Here is a 14,348-nt window from a genome sequence, read left to right as displayed (position 1 = left end):
TTTACGCAGTAAGGTGTGCAGTGGTTCTAAGTGTGCTGAGACCCGGTAAGAAGTTACCAAATTAGTTCAGGAGTCCTAGAAACGACGGCAGCTCCGTCACGTTCTGTGGCCTCGGTGCATTCTCGATTACCTCCGTCTTCGAATCGGTGGGCCTGATGCCGTCCGCCGCGATTCTTCTCCCCAGGAACTCCACTTCAGGCGCCAGGAAAATGCACTTCGAGCGTTTTAACCTGAGCCCCACCCCACGCGCTTGATTCGACTAAGAACCTCCTCCAGGTTCTGCAGATGCTCGCTTGTGTCCTGATCGGTAACCAAGATATCGTCCTTAAAGACCAGGTCCGCGGGACCGACTTCAGTAAGCTTTCCATGTTTCTCTGGAATATCGCTGCCACTGATTGAATTCCAAAGGGCATCTGTTATAAATGAAGAGACCTTTGTGCGTGTTGATGCAGGTGAGGGCCTTCGATGATTCCTCCAGCTCCTGCATCATGTAGGCCGAGGTCAAGTCCAGCTTCGTGAACATCTTTCCTCCTGCCAGTGTAGCAAAAAGGTCATCTGCTTTTGGTCGTGGGTATTGGTCCTGCAGTGAGAAACGATTGATAGTTACTTTATAATCACCACAGATTCTGAGGGTGCCGTCTGCCTTGAGGACCGGGACAATGGGACTAGCCCACTCGTTGAATTCGATTGGCGAAATGATGCCCTCTTGTTGCAGCCGGTCTAGATCAATCTCTACCCTTTCTCTCATCATGTACAGTACTGCTCTCACCTTGTGATGGATGGGTCACGCCCCCAGGATTAGATGGATCTGTACTTTTGCTCCTTGGAACTTCCCGATGCCTGGTTCAAACAGCGAAGGGAACTGGTTTAAGACCTCAGCACACGAAGTATCGTCAGCGGATGAGAGCGCTCGGCGGTCGTCCCAGTTCCAGCGTATCTTTCGCAGCCAGCTCCTGCCGAGCATCATGGGACCATTGCCCGTTACCACCCAGAGAAGCCTGTGCACCGCTCCGTCGTAGGAGACTTTTACAGTAGCACTGCCGATTACGGGAATCAGTTCCTTTGTGTAAGTTCTCAGTTTTGTGTGAATTGGAGTCGAGACTGGCCTTGAGGCCTTGTTGCACCACAATTTATCGAAAGTCTTTTTGCTCATAATAGACTGGCTCGCACCCATGTCCAACTCCATTGACACCGGGAGTCCATTTAGTTCAACCTTCAGCATTATCGGGGGCACTTTAGTGGTAAATGTATGTATCCCATATACCTCTGCCTCCTCAATCTGAGGTTCTGGTTCTCCTCTGCAACATGGTGGTTTGCAGGATTAACAGGATTATCAGCTTGGCTGCGCATATGTTGGAGGTGTCCCATTGTTCCACAGCCCTTGCAACCGTACCCTTTGAAGCGGCACGAATGGAAACGATGATCACCCCCGCAGCACCAACAAGGTGTTAATGGCTGTTAGATCTCTTGATTTCCAATGAAATACGAACTCCGATGGTAGTTTTAACTTCTTTTGGCAGAGAGCAACAGGCTGCTGGCTGATTGCCAGTTCCTTTGTCTTGCTGAAACCACATGGTCAAAATGGCTGTATTTATACCGGGTTCAATTTACAGAAAAGAACGCGCCTACTTTGACCTTATTGGCTCAATTAATAGTCTTTTAACGTTTTAATTGGCTCGCTACCCAAGGTCCGAAAATGTCAAGTTGATTGATGACTTAGTGCAATGTGGCCTGTGTTTTTTTCACAGCCTGCCTAAATGCAGCCTGGTTGTAGAGCTTGAATTCTCTATCAATCCCCCCTTTGATTCTTTCACAAACTGAATCATAAAACTTCAGGTATCACTGGTTAAACATTCTACAAAATAATTTCAAACATGTTAATAGAGTTTCCTTCTAAAATTTGTTGATGTGTTTCGCCACATGTCCAGACTAGTAGCTTCCACACAAATTTACACCAACCCGAGTTCCATCGTGGCCACAATGGAAGTCTGGTTTTAGTAGGTTAATTAACCTTATTCCAATTTAATCCAAATCAATATCTTATTTCAACCAGTAAACAATCTTTCCTTAAGCATAACATACTCCTGTGCCACGTATAGATGGTCTGCTGGGACCTGCAAGGTGTCTCACCTGCGGGACAGCAGCTACAGCCGCCTGGTCGCAACAACATTTAATCAACATAAACAAACAATATAAAAGTAAAACAATTACAACAAATAGAATTAAACCTTCCATCAATGAAGTTCCTATTGAACCTAGCCATTCAGTGGCTCCACTCCACAAAGTGAATGATGGGGGTTGCTTAAGTTTTTCTACCTCCTTTTGGATATGCTCCGCTAAGTGGGTAATTTCTTCGGAGCTATCTGGGATATATGTGCAACACTCAGTTCCGAGTAGGGTACAAGTACCTCCCTTTTCAGCCAGGATGTAATCAAGGGCCAGTCTATTCTGTAGGGCTACTGTGTGGATTGCTACCATTTCTGCATTGATTTTAACTAGGGCCTCTGAGGTATCATTGGCTACTCGTTCCACAACGGATGCCATGTTAATGGATTCCCTTGCCAGTTTGGCGGTCCCATACCCAGGGATCAGAATGGCAAAGAACCTCTCTGTTTCTGTGATAGCTCTCTTAGGACGGTGTAAATGTTCCGACAGTGACTTCATATAATACATATAAGGCACAATGTAGGCTAAATAGCAGGATCCCATCCAATTCTGGGGCAACCAAGGGTAGGCCTTGTGGGCACACACCCAATAGGTGCCATTATATGCAATGAATGTTATCTGTTTCTTTGTCAGCAACACTCCGGGGCCTGTCCAGGCTTTTCCATCTGTTTTATTCAGAATCCCCGTTACGTTAAAAATTCCCACATCGGCCCAGTTTGGACAGTTCCGTGGCTTGATTATATTATAATTCCGGGAGCAGTTACTATACCCCATATTTTGGCCTCCTTTGATGTTTCTAATCAGACAGACCGATTCCCCTGGTCTTCCTATTCCCGTTGTATTAGTGACAACAAAAAATGGGGGCCGTTTGGAATTATTGTAGCACGGTTGGTATCCCCCTTCAAAGGTAGTCAGATTGTAACCTGCTGACTTCCATTTACGTGCCCAGTTTTCCGTATCCTGAAACGCATTGCCTGTTTTGTTTTGATTAATTATCCACTCAGCCATTTCCGAGATATTCAAGGGAACTGGCCTCAAGGGAATCCCTCCCTTTGAGTGAATAGGAATATGCGCACACACCCAACAACTTGAAATGTTACCTTGTTTGGCATAAATGTATGACATATATAAAAAGGTATTCACATGTAATTCCCTTGCTACCCTACTATTTCCCTTTGGTGCAGAGGGTCGGCTCATAAGAAGTAGGCCTATGCCTATAATACCTACAATCAATAATTGATGTGGTATATTTGGACTTTCAGAAGGCGTTCGACAAGGTCCCACACAAGAGATTGATGTGCAAAGTTAGAGCACATGGGATTGGGGGCAGTGTGCTGACATGGATTGAGAACTGGTTGTCAGACAGGAAGCAAAGAGTAGGAGTAAATGGGTACTTTTCAGAATGGCAGGCAGTGACTAGTGGGGTACCGCAAGGTTCTGTGCTGGGGCCCCAGCTGTTTACATTGTACATTAATGATTTAGACGAGGGGATTAAATATAGTATCTCCAAATTTGCGGATGACACTAAGTTGGGTGGCAGTGTGAGCTGCGAGGAGGATGCTATGAGGCTGCAGCGTGACTTGGATAGGTTAGGTGAGTGGGCAAATGAATGGCAGATGAAGTATAATGTGGATAAATGTGAGGTTATCCACTTTGGTGGTAAAAACAGAGAGACAGACTATTATCTGAATGGTGACAGATTAGGAAAAGGGAAGGTTCAACGAGACCTGGGTGTCATGGTACATCAGTCATTGAAGGTTGACATGCAGGTACAGCAGGCGGTTAAGAAAGCAAATGGCATGTTGGCCTTCATAGCGAGGGGATTTGAGTACAGGGGCAGGGAGGTGTTGCTACAGTTGTACAGGGCCTTGGTGAGGCCACACCTGGAGTATTGTGTACAGTTTTGGTCTCCTAACTTGAGGAAGGACATTCTTGCTATTGAGGGAGTGCAGCGAAGATTCACCAGACTGATTCCCGGGATGGTGGGACTGACCTATCAAGAAAGACTGGATCAACTGGGCTTGTATTCACTGGAGTTCAGAAGAATGAGAGGGGACCTCATAGAAACGTTTAAAATTCTGACGGGTTTAGACAGGTTAGATGCAGGAAGAATGTTCCCAATGTTGAGGAAGTCCAGAACCAGGGGTCACAGTCTAAGGATAAGGGGTAAGCCATTTAGGACTGAGATGAGGAGAAACTTCTTCACCCAGAGAGTGGTGAACCTGTGGAATTCTCTACCACAGAAAGTAGTTGAGGCCAATTCACCAAATATATTTAAAAGGGAGTTAGATGAAGTCCTTACTACTCGGGGGATCAAGGGGTATGGCGAGAAAGCAGGAAGGGGCTACTGAAGTTTCATGTTCAGCCATGAACTCATTGAATGGCGGTGCAGGCTAGAAGGGCTGAATGCCCTGCTCCTGCACCTATTTTCTATGTTTCTATGTTCCAGCGGCGCAAAGATGAAATGTCTATACAGGCAGACTGCCTTTTGTGGGGCAATCATGCAGTGGTCCCCAAGCAGGGCAGAGACACCTTCATCAATGACTTCCACAGTACCCACCCAGGCATCATGATGATGAAAGCGATAGCCAGATCCCACGTGTGGTGGCCCGATATCGATACGGGCGTTCACAGATGTAATACATGGTCGCAGTTAAGCAATGGACCCAGGGAGGCGCCCCTAAGTTTATGGTCTTGGCCCTCCAAACCGTGGTCTCGGGTACACGTCGACTATGCAGGCCCGTTCTTTGGTAAAATGTTTCTTGTGGTTGTAGATGCATACTCCAAGTGGATTGAATGTGAGATAATGTCGGCTAGCATGTCCGCTGCCACTACTGAAAGCCTGAGGGCCATGTTTGCCACACACGGCCTACCTGATGTCCTGGTGAACAACAAGGGGCCATGTTTTACCAGTGCTGAGTTCAAAGAAATCATGAACCGTAACGGGATCAAACATGTCACATCTGCCCCATTTAAACCAGTGTCCAATGGTCAGGCAGAGAGAGCAGTGCAAACCATCAAGCAAGGCTTGAAGAGGGTAACTGAAGGCTCGCTGCACACTCGCCTATCCTGAGTCCTGCTCAGCTCACTGGGATCCCACCTGCTGAACTGCTGATGAAAAGAGCACTTAAGACAAGGCTCTCGTTAGTTCATCCCAATCTACATGAACAGGTAGAGAGCAGGCGGCTTCAACAAAGTACATATCATGATAGCGCAAATGTGTCACATAGAAACATAGAAACAAGTTCAAGCTTTTTCTGTCGCAGCTGCGCACAAACTGCTTGCAATTGATCCTTTGTCCTGGTCAGTTCTCGATCATGTTGGGAACGCATTATAATTTCATTCCGGTTTCAAATCTGGCCCATAACCATTAGGGACCATCTAGTTCGCTCTTTAGTTTTCATACGGGTCGTTTTTCCCCAGACCCTTTTAATCTCGTCCAAGAACCATTGTCCTTTGGAGGTTCTGTACTTTTGTTCGATCTTAATACAGGTTTTAGATAAGTTGAATTGTTGCTCTATGTATTCTTTCAACTGTTCGAGAATGTTATCTATTGAAACTTCAGGTGGTGCTTGTCCTTTAACAGTTGTAGGCAATTCTTTGCTCTTATCTCCTGCTGCCATTTCTTTACTGGGGTCTCGATTCGTAGGCTCTCTCGCCGATCAATAGGTCAGTGATTAATTAACTAACACACCGGCAAAGTTTAGACGTTTATGGGACCTCGAGCCGGCTACCAACCGGAGGGTTCGCAAACCGGAGGCTTTTGGAATCGCGTAGAAGGCGAGGCGAATTTAGACTTTTGACTGAGGACTTTTTAAAAAGAGGTGTCCTTACCTCAGTATGTAGGTCCGATGTCCAAAATTCAGTTTCTTTCCTCAGCGACCCTGCTCGCAGCACCAAAATTGTTAGATCTCTTGATTTCCAATGAAATATGAACTCTGATGGTAGTTTTAACTTCTTTTGGCAGAGAGCAACAGGCTGCTGGCTGATTGCCAGTTCCTTTGTCTTACTGAAACCACATGGTCAAAATGGCTGTATTTATACCGGGTTCAATTTACAGAAAAGAACGTGCCTTCTTTGACCTTATTGGCTTAATTGAAAGTCTTTTAACGTTTTAATTGGCTCGCTACCCAAGGTCCGAAAATGTCAAGTTGATTGATGACTTAATGCAATGTGGCCTGTGTTTTTTCACAGCCTGTCTAAATGCAGCCTGGCTGTAGAGCTTGAATTCTCTATCAATGGCCTTGCATTCATCACCCTTGATGATGGACTCTGAGACATTTGCGGACGTGCAGCTGCAGGCATGTTGGGCCTGCCCTGTACATTGCGATTTGAAAACAACATCATTTTGTTCACAGTACTTGTAGCAGCACTCGTGTGCTGAGAGATTTGGTTCGTATTGTCACTGGTGGCAATGAACGCCTGGGCTATCGCTGTGGCCTTACTCAAGGTTGGGGTCTCCAAAGTCAAAAGTTTGCAAAGTATCGTTTCATGGCCAATGCCAAGTACGAAAAAGTCTCTGAGCATGTGCTCCAAATGTCCTTCAAATTCGCAGTCCTGCAAGGCGTCTTAGCTTGGCGCCACAACTCGCCATTTCCTGGCCTTTTGTAGGTGTAGAACCGATAGCTCACTATCAGAACGCTTTCCTTCGGGTTCAGATGCTCCCGGACCAGTGTGCACAAATCATCGTACGATCTCTCTGTGGGTTTCACTGGAGCAAGCAGATTTTTCATGAGGCCGTACGTTGGTGCCCTGCAGACGGTGAGGAGAATCGCCCTTCGTTTGGCAGCATTCGCTTCTCCTTCCAGTTCGTTGGCCACAAAATATTGGTCGAGTTGCTCCATGAAGGTTTCCCAATCATCTCCCTCCGAGAATTTCTCCAGGATGCCCACTGTTCTCTGCATCGTTGGGCTCGTTATCTGTATCTAGTCACCAGTTGTTATGTATGAAGAAAAAGTCTGACTGGATACTGTGAGCTCAAAGTAAAGTGTGACCGTAGTCTTTTATTGCAGGTCTCCAGAGTGCCTCTAGAATCTTTTGAGGCCTCCTTAAGTGCCTGTGCTCCCAAGGGATTATGGGATCCCTTGGAACTCCAGGGATGAGCCCTCTGTGGCTGTACAGGGTATATACAAGTTTACATATATAACACCTTTTAATGTAGTAACACGTCTCAAGGCACTTCACAAGAGTGTTATCAAACAGAATTTGATACCAAGCCACAAAAAGTGACAATTGGACTGGTCAAAGCAGTAGGTTTTAAGGAGTGTCTTAAACGGGAAAAGAGAGGCAGCGAGGTTTAGGGAAGGAATTCCAGAGCTTAGGGCCTTGGCAGCTGACACGGCTGCCAATGATGGAGCGATTAAAATTCTAAATGCTCAAGAGGGTGGGATTGGAGGAGTGCAGAGATCCCGGAGAGTTGTAGGGCTGGAGCAGGTAACAAAGATGGTGAAAAGTGAGGCCATCTAAACTCAAAGGAATGAAAACCAAGTTAATGCAACATGTCGACCCCAAATGTTAACTCTATTTCTCTCTCCACAGATGCTGCCTGACCCGCTGAGATTTCCATTTTCTGTTTTTATGTCCTCATGCTAACCCTTTAAAGCCTTGTATAATTCTGGTGAATCTCTGCTGTACCCCCTCCAAGGCCAATATATCTTTCCTGAGATAAGGTGCCAAAATTGAATGTAGTCATCCAGATAAGGTCTGACCTAGGTCCTGTACTACTGAAGCATTACCTCCTCACCTTTTATACTAGAACCCATTTGAGATAAAGGCCAACATTCTATTAGCCTCTTTAATTATTCCCTGTACCTGGGGTTTAGTAATTCGTGTATGTGGATCCTTAAATCCCTTTGCTTCTGCACAGCTCCTAGCCTCTCGCCATTTAAGAAAATATGCCTATTTGTCTTTCTCGAATCCAAAATGGATGAACTCACTCTTTCCTACATTAAAACAGTGAGAACACTCCAAAAAGCACTTCATTGGCTGTAAAGCGCTTTGAGACATCCGGTGGTCGTGAAAGGTGCTATATAAATATAAGGCTTTCTTTCTTTCCTCACGTTGAGCTCCATCTTCCACAGTTTTGCCCACGGCAGTCTAGTGTATGGTGTGGATCAGGTAGTTAAGGGAAAAATATGCATCTGCTTTCACCAGTGGTTGTGTGTTCATTATTTTTGGGAGAAGGATGTATTCAATTTATCCTGGCTGTGGGGGAGACTGGTTAGTACAGAGGCGCGAGTATGCATCTGGGTTTCTCTCGTGGTACTTGGGGTGGGGGTGGTTATAACATTTGCACCTGTGTTTCCGAGTTATCTTGGGGGAATGCGCTTGCCACCGCGTGGGATTAGAATCCATTTTGTCAAATATCCAAATTTTGCCGGCTTGGAAACCAAGTGCGAAAAAAAACCTGAATGTTGATCCCTAGCAAGCACTTCCCGTTGGTAGGAATTTCCTGAAGCAAGCACTCGTTCAACAGTTAGTTGGCTATATTCAGTACAGTATAGGTTTGTAAAGAAATTCCCGTTCACAAGTACTTGACCACATCTAAAGATGAAGCTTATGTGCATTGAAAAGGCTGGGTGGTGGTCCCTTTCAGTCTCATTTCCTGATTTTTTTTTTTCTCTCTCTCTAGTTCAGTTTTACGTAGAACTCTTAAAGGAGTACTGTTGTCAGTGAATCCTTGCATCCAAGGCAGAAATTCCACCATGACGATAAATTCCCTTGGTGTATTACTTTCAAAGTAGACTGCAACTCCAATGTGATCCTTTTAATAGCCGTATTTTTGAAAGTTCTTCATGTTTCTGCATGTGATTTAATATTGTTTTGTCTTTTTACAATTTTTAATACTGATTATCTTTAGTCAGTTTGTTTAATTTAGAAGTTACACATTTTAGTGGTACAGCCTTTCATGTATGCACATCCATCATCATAGACAGTCCCTCGAAATCGAGGAAGACTTGCTTCCACTTCAAAAGTGAGTTCTCAGGTGACTGAACAGTCCAATTCGGGAATTACAGTCTCTGTGACAGGTGGGACAGACAGTCGTTGAAGGAAAGGGTGGGTGGGGAGTCTGGTTTGCTGCATGCTCCTTCCGCTGCCCACGCTTGTTTTCTGCATGCTCTCGGTGACGAGACTCGAGATGCTCAGCGCCCTCCCGGATGCTCTTCCTCCACAGGGCAGTCTTTAGCCAGGGACTCCTAGGTGTTGATGGGGATTTTGTACGTTATCAAGGAGGCTTTGAGGGTATCCTTGAAATGTTTCCTCTGCCTAGCTGGGGCTCGCTTGCCATGTAGAGTTCTGAGTAGAGTGCTTGCTTTGGGAGTCTTGTGTCTGGCATGCGACAATGTGGCCTGCCCAACAGAGCTGGTCAAGTGTGGTCAGTGCTTCGATGCTGGGGATGTTGGCCTGATCGAGAACATTGATGTTAGTGTGCCTGTCCTCCCAGGGGATTTGCAGGGCACATAGGCACTATTAGATACACAGAGCCTGTATGTTGGTCAATGGGACTTGGAGACCATTATTTGGCTTCTTATGTCAAGGGGAATAGCTATATGGTATCCTTGCGATTCAGTGTAAGTTAGATGGGAGTAGAGGGAGTGGGGGTCTCCCTGTTGTTATCTTTATTCCTTAACCTCTGGTGGGATTTATATCCTGGAATTCCAGGGTGCTTAATATTTCATTTTCCATTCTGAAAATGTTTTCCCAAATTGGAGAATGGAACACTAAATGTTAGCATCAAGCAGGTCAAGTGTGACATAAATAGAATGTTAAAACTAAGTACCTCTTGCGTTGCCCCAGTGGTTTATATGCACTCAATCTCAGAATACCATCATTTCACCATAACGAACATTTGAGTATTTAGGGCTCTGAGTTGGATTCAAAGCAGAGAAAATGCATGGTATTTATGAAAAACCATGACTATGATAATGGGAACAATAACCTTTTAACATACAACAACATCCGAATACTCTTCACAGAGTCATATTAAAAAATGGATGCCGAGCCAGAGGAGATATGAGGAGGGATGACTATATCTTGGTCAAAGAGTTGGGTTTTAAGGGGGGGGGTGGGGGGTTGAAGTAGGAGACGGGGGTGAAGCAATGTTCCAAGTCCATGCAGATGAGGAATAAGGGCTCCTTTTTTTCCACAGCAGATCACCCAAGGAAATGTAAACTCGTCTTATAGCCAGTTGGGATCAGATAGCTCCCAACCACTATCGATGCAGATTCCCCTGCTAGAATGTCAAGGATTAGATGTATCTGTACATGACCCTTTCATCACAGCAGAGGATCATGCACTCGCACACATTCACTCCCTATCAAACTCAATATTGGTAGGGAGTGCTGATTGGAAATATGAACACACAGTTACCTGAATTGGGCCAATTTGGGTTAATAGTCCTAAAAAGCTGAAGGTGGACAAATTTGGACCATTTTTTTAATGAAAAAGGTATGTATTACTCAGACCATCCTCTATTTCCATTTGCACATATTCAATGACATTTATCATATCCTGTTGCTGTGTGCTTGCACCAAGGAACAATTCGTTCCTTTGTGCATGTACATTGTCTACTTCCACCATCCTGACAGTTGATCACCATCAAGGTGTCTGATGAGTTAATGACAGCAACAAACAACCAAGGTATTTTTCTTTTAAATCAAATTGCCAGTAAAAATATCCTTTGTGGTCCAGTGTGAGCAATCTGATCCTTGTTGGTCGAGCGCTGGTCTGTATCCGAGTTCTTAGCGTTCCAAAGCCTCCATACTTCTTGCGGTCTGGGGAACTGTCTGTGCTGTCGAATGTATTTGGTAGGATGGAGGATGCCTGCAGCAGACATCCTGGTGGCCTCCTGGTCAGTTTGTATTTTTGGGTGAGCTGGTGGAGGATTTGGGTGAATCGCATCTGTGGCTGTCTGGAGTGGTTCTAACACTAGCCTGTGGCGACTGGGAGCAGCCTTCAGGGTTGGCTTTGCAAATAAACAATTTCTGAAGCCATTAACCGAAAATATTCGAATACTCATCCAAAGTTAGAGTACAGTATTCCACTCGCTAGGAAAAGCTACATTCTGGAATTGGTGAGCTCAGAACCGATGCAGATTATCCACATGTGAGCAACAACAACTTGCATTTATATAGTGCCTTTAGCGTAGGGCAACATCCCAAGGCACTTACGGGAGTGTATTCAGAAAAAGTAAGGGAGGGAAACTGTGTTTTCTTTGTATAACTACAATGATTCATTGTTTTTTAACTACTTCCTTGAACTATCATTATTCTGTAGGCATTGTCATTCTTTCTTCCTGTAATGCCCTGTGTATTGAATATTAATTGACAATCCCTCTGTGTTGTTAGATATCGATTTGCACAGATTTGTGCCCCACACATTGAATGCTGCATAAATTGAGGTGTATTGATGAGCAAATATTTGTGTGCTGTGAGTAATCCTATGATACTCCCTCGTTCAACAAGGACATGTATGAAATGCTTTGAAGAATTGATCTCTTGTATATAAATAAATGTCAGCTGTGGCTCAGTGGGTAGCACATTCGCCTCAGTGTCAGAAAGTTGTGGGTTCAAGTCCCATTCCAGGGCCTTGAGCACAAAAAAATCTAGGCTGACATTCCAGTGCAGTGCTGAGGGAGTGCTGCACTGTCGAAGGTATCATATTTCAGATGAGACGTTAAACCGAGGCCCTGTCTACTCCCTCAAGTGGTTGTAAAAGATCCCATGGCACTCTTTCGAAGAAGAGCAGGGTGTGGTATATTCTTTACGACTTCTCAACACACAGACTTTACAAGATGGTTCTTAATACAGGAACTTGTCAGGTGACCTGTCACTTGATGCCATATTTTTGCAAACAGCAATGCTGCATTACCACAGTAGTCCACTAGGTGGAACTATATATTACACTTCTCCCTCCTTAATAAAGAAGTAATTATAACAAACAATTATCATACATAACTTGCATGGTTATACATAACAAAAGATGTGGACTTATTTTGCCATTTTTACAAATCAAACTTAACCACTGGTTTTCTGTTTCGAAGAGGATACCTTCGCTCTCAAAGAACCTTCCAAACATGATGTCGAATTTAGACTCATTCGAAGCTGATCCTGAGGAAAGCTTTCCTCCAAGGGATGCTCTTGATTTACATTTGGTGTCTCTACAACTTCAGACTGTTTGTCGGCCTGATTTGGACTCAGACTTAAATTCTGACTTTCTCTTGGATTTGTTTCTAGTACATTTGATGTAGGATATACTATTCGTACTGTACTTGTAATACGACTATCTGATGAGTCAGAAATAATCAAATCACTTCAACTTTCAACTCCTTCCACAACTGTAGGTAAAATATGAACAAACCTAACCTGTCCATGATCAAACATTTTGACCAAATATATGTGAAGACCACATATTTTCACCAGTCTTCCTGGTAACCACTTTAATTATTTATGGTGATGGTTCTTCACTCTAACCTTTTCATTTAATTTCACATTTCTCTCTCTTACTCTACCTCTATCATGATTCTCTTTCTGTCTTAATTGTTTCTCTTCTACTGATTGTGCCAAGTTCGGATTTAACAACAAGAATCTGGTTCGTGGCTGTCATTTGAAAAACAACTCTGCTGGTTTTCTACCAGCAGTTGTATGAGGAGTATTACGATAAGTAATTAGAAAATTTACCAATTTGTGGTCCAACGACAACTGTCATTTCTTTGGATTTGGATCCAACATTTATTTGATGAAGGCACATTTTACAATTTGTACTGTGTGCTCTGTTGCACCATTTGAAGCAAGGTGGTACGGTGGAACTTTGGTATGTTTCACACCATTTTTGCTCATGAATTGTGCAAATTCTTCTGAACAAAATTGTGGTCCATTATCAGACACAATTTCTTCTGGGAGGCCAAAGGAAAAAATAATCTTCGTAAATGGTCCAGTATTTTACTTATTGCTATTTTCTGCATCGGAAACACATTTACCCACTTCGAATGGCTATCAATAACAATGAACAATTGCTGTCCTTCTAGCTCAGCAAAATCGTTATGTAACCTTTGCCACACCCTGGGTTGCCATTTCCATGGCTGTAATGGTACTGATGGTTGTTTCTTGCTTACTGATTGACATGTTGTACACTGACTAATGATGTACTCTATATCTTTATCTAGAGCTGGCCACCATAAGTAACTGCATGCAAAACTCTTGGTTAAGCACATTCCCAGGTGCTGGTCATAAAGATTTCTTAATAATTTGGACCTGAATTTATTTGGAATAACTACTCTTGCACCCCACATGATGCAATCTTTATCCACTAATAATTCATTCCTACAAACAAAGTATGGATGAATATCTTTCTCTGTAAGCTGGTTTGGCCAGCCATTTGCTATGTAATCGTACACCTTTGACATAACTTAATCATGTTTGGTTGCTTGACCAATCTCTTCAGCTGTGACAGACATCAATGTATGATAAATAGAACACTTTTTCCCTATTGGTTGTAACTTGTGACGGGCTGGCAACTTAGACCGCATCAGCATTACTGTGATCAGCTGATCGTCTATACTCAATGTCATATGTATATTCTGACAAAATCAAGGCCCATCTCTGCATTCAGGCTACACCTAAGTTTGGAACTGGGGACTTTGGATGGAGAATTGCTGTCATGGGATTATGGTCTGTAACGATGAACAATTACGACCATACAAGTATTTGTGGAACTTCTTGACCCCAAAAATTAATACCAAAGCTTCCCTTTCAATTTGCGCATCATTACTCTCACTGGCACTGAGAGTGCATGAAGAAAAAGCAATTGGTCTCTCCTCCCCACTAACTAGTACATGAGAGATCTCTGCCCCAACTCCATACAGAGAGGCATCACGGAGAGGCATGCAAGGTTGATCTCCTTAGATACGTCATAGTGAACTAACATGGTGCTCTCTACCAACTGGCTTTTACACTCCTTGAATGCTGCATCGCATTCTTCTGACCACTTATACTGGACCTATTTTTTTTCAACAGCTCATTCAGTGGATATAACACTGTAGCCAAATTTGGTAGGAACTTCCCATAATAGTTCAAAAGACCCAAAAATGATCAAAGTTCAGTGACATTCTTGGGAGTGTGTGCATTTCTAATTGCATCCAGCTTTCCCTTGGTTGGATATAAACCATCTTTGTCTACTTGTGC

This window comes from Pristiophorus japonicus, chromosome 9, assembly GCF_044704955.1.
Source record: "Pristiophorus japonicus isolate sPriJap1 chromosome 9, sPriJap1.hap1, whole genome shotgun sequence".
Lineage (NCBI taxonomy): Eukaryota > Metazoa > Chordata > Chondrichthyes > Pristiophoridae > Pristiophorus > Pristiophorus japonicus.
This window is presented reverse-complemented; position numbering follows the sequence as displayed.